Genomic DNA, 3,494 nt, shown 5'->3' with positions numbered 1-3,494 from the left:
ACATCACCTCTACTGCGCCTGACAGCACCACCTTCTGGGGAGGAGAGATGACTCTTGTGGCCCATTATCCCAGACCTATACACTTTGGGCTTTATTTCCTAGGCCTACCACTCCTGACAGCCTCTCCTCTGTATGCTGGGGGTTCATGTTCCCTTTCTCTTTTAGGTTTTTAATGTACTTTTTAATCTCTCTCTTAATGAACCTTTAAGAGGTAATGAATGGAGGACATGTAGCTAATGTGTCAACCTGGGCTGGGGAGGAATGGTGGATGGTTCTGCAGAGTGAAGGCTTAAATCTGAGATCATGGCAAAACATCTGAAGTTCATTGCCAGGACTGTGATGGCACAAGATGGGAACGTGGAAGGTGCATACAGAACACTAAATGGAATCCTCACGATGGATGGGCTTAGTGAGGACATTAAGTGACAAAGATGCTATGAAAAGCCTTGCCACTGTTGCCAGCAGGAAAGCTACAAGACCAGCTGGTGGATCTATGACATGGAATGATCAACTTCTTGATGAGAAAAAATCGTCCAGCTCCATGGCAGGGCTGCAAAAGCCTGAGGTGAGGAGGCTCACCTCCAGTTTGTGTCTCCACATCTTCTTCCTTGAAACTCATTCTGTTACCTTCCTCTGCAATAAACTCAGTCACATACATGCAACAAATAAATAAATAAATAAATAACATTGGAAAGTTCAAAGGAAGTGAGCAACTTCAAGGCTAAAAGACTTAATAATGGATCAAACCCAACAGAAGCTCAAATCACCTCCACATTGGTTCCAACAGCCTGGGATTTGATCTCTACCACTACAAAAATAGAGACTACGAGTATCTATTTTTTGTATTTAGTGAGTAAAAAAATGAACATGAAAACCAGTGTCATGGCCTAGAGTCATTGAGATGTCAGTAATTCCATCTATGGATGGATTCAGTTCAACATCTATGGAGCGATTGCCAAAGGCTATGCAATAGGCCAGGTGCTAGCAAGAAAAAAGGAGCAAGGCGTTCCCCACCCCCACCCTGCCCCTGAGAGCTTAGAGTAGTGGAGAAGATGGCTGGGTCATTTAGAAAAAGTATACAAATGTCAAAAGAGGAAGAGTACTCTCTATTCTAAGAACATACAGCAGGGACAGTTAATGTAATTCTCAGGGTGCATAACAACTTCCCAGAGAAGTTGTTCCAACTGAGCTATCGTTTATAGCTCCAAACATAGTCATCACAACATGTTTAAGCAATGATGTAATTTTTCTATTTTAAAGAGAATAAGAATAAAAAACACTAAAAATGATACAGAATTTCAAAACAAGATGAGAGCAAATCCATAATATTTGTTATATTGCAGATTGTCGTCTTCAAAGTAGTTGTTCTGGTTACCAGATTCAAGCATGCAAAATTGGTCAAAAATTTTATTTAAAAATTAAACATTATCTATTCCTTTCAATAACAACTGGAGGGACAGTGAGATAGCACAGCAGATTAAATGCCTGCTTAGGCAAGCACAGGGACAGGGTTTTAAACCCAGCACCACATACCATGTCAGCCCCGCCCTCCAGGCTTGCTGAGCCAGCAACCTAATCTGGGCATGGTGGCACACACCTATAATCCTGGTGCTGGGGAGGTTGAAAACAGGAGGTTCACTATGAGTCTGAGCTACATAGTGAGATCCTCTACAAAATACACATATTTAAAAAAGAAAGAAAAAACTGGAATAAAGGAAAGGAGAAAAAGGAAGGAAGGAAAAATACGATTGTACTACTTATTTCTATTGGATTTGTTGTTGTTCTTGTGATGGTGGGGGGGGGTTGGTGCTGGTGGTGGTGGTTCTTGTTTGGTACCAGCAATCAAACTCGGCACCTTGTGCTTGCCAGGCAAGCACTGTGCCACTGAACTCTATTTCGATTTCTACTGGTTTAATGATGGATTTTTTTTTTAAGAGTACTCAGTAGCCTACCCAATGTCCAAGTAATCAGAGAACAAGGAAGACTTAGAAGCTGAGAAAGCATACATCACGCCCAAATGAAACTATCAGATACTCCAATAAAGACCCTCTTGCCACCTGCTTTGCTCCCTGCTCCAACATCAGAACAGAACTGTGCAGCACCAACACCAGGCTGCTGCCGGTGCTGCTTCTAAAGGAAATTTCCTGGCCTTTTTTGTCCAAATGACCTTTCTTTCTTCTCTCTATCATTTTTCAAATTTAAATTTCACAAAAAGGGTATTTCATGTCAAGTTTGAGTTAACATCAGTGTGTCTTACTTTTATGGGAGGCTGAGATACTGAGTTTGTCCCATCTGTTTTGAGTTGTAGGAATCATAAGATGAGAAACTCCATAAGATAGAACGTCAAAAAAGGTGTTATGTAACCAAAAAGCATGAAAAGCTACTTGTCAAAACTTGGTTTTGTGCATTATTTGGATTTGATCATTGTGTGACTGATTGTTATTCAGTGTGTTAGAATATGTAAGGTCTTGTACAAAAATAACAGTTCTTAAAACTGAAAAGGGGAGTGTGTGGGAGAGCTTCCTGCTACCCCGCGCCAGCGGGACCTACTACTGGTCCCAGCCCAGGCACAGCGTGGGTGAGACCCTCTTCCACAACCTTGGAACTCTTCCCACCACTCCGTAGCACCTCTCCCACTCCGCCTGCCAAATAGGAATTTCTTCCACCTTCTGGGAACCCCCAGACCCAGTCCTAGCACAGGTCCGGTGAGTTTGTGGGAGAGCTTCCTGCTATGCTGCACCAGCAGGACCTATTACTGGTCCCAGCCCAGGAGCAGCATGGGTGAGGCCCTCTTCCACCCCCTTGGGACACCCACCACCACTCTGCAGCAACTCCCTCACCCTGCCCGCAGAGTAGGAATTTCTGCCGCGTTCTGGGAACCCCCAGACCCAGTCCTAGCCCAGGTCTGGTGAGTGTGTGGGAGAGCTTCCTGCTACCCTGCGTCAGTGGGACCTACTACTGGTCCAAGCCCAGGCGCAGCATGGGTGAGACCCCCTTCCATCCCCATGGGATGCCCTCCACCACTCCACAGCAGCTCCCCCACCCTGCTGCTGAGTAGGAATTTCTGCCACATTCCAGGAACCCCCAGACCCAGTCCTATCCCAGAACCGGTGAGTGTGTGGGAGAGCTGCTTCTCCCCCCTACTCCACCTTGTCCCCTCGAGGCTCAGCTCAGGCCTGGTACAGAGGCCTGGGGTGTAACCCTTTAGCTGCAATCCCTGCAGAGAGTGTAGAGGATAGAACCACCCACCTAGTCCAGGAGCAGAACATCTTGCCACAGGGGCACAACAGGTTCACCCCCAAGGGCAGCAACAGGAAGGAGCTGAGCACAGCAGCCAGACCCAAGCCAGGCACAGCTGGATAAATCTAAACTTTGTAGATCTGCACCAGAACTTCAGTACATGCTAAGGTTGTAACACAACGAAGATCTACAACAAAGGTCAGAAGACAGTGCTACACAAAATGACGAGAAAGAACAAAATGCAACCTCAGAAC

At 45.6% G+C, this 3,494-nt stretch overlaps 1 pseudogene; it reads left to right on the top strand.

The window, feature by feature from the left end:
• Positions 1-303: 303 nt before the first annotated feature.
• Positions 304-569, top strand: LOC101584442 (annotated as a pseudogene).
• The last annotated feature ends 2,925 nt before the right edge of the window (positions 570-3,494 follow it).

Source organism: Octodon degus, unplaced genomic scaffold (assembly GCF_000260255.1).
Source record: "Octodon degus isolate 3935 unplaced genomic scaffold, OctDeg1.0 scaffold00001, whole genome shotgun sequence".
Taxonomy (NCBI): Eukaryota; Metazoa; Chordata; class Mammalia; order Rodentia; family Octodontidae; genus Octodon; species Octodon degus.
The sequence above is the reverse complement of the archived record's forward strand: the minus strand, read 5'-3'. Positions and strand labels throughout refer to the sequence as shown.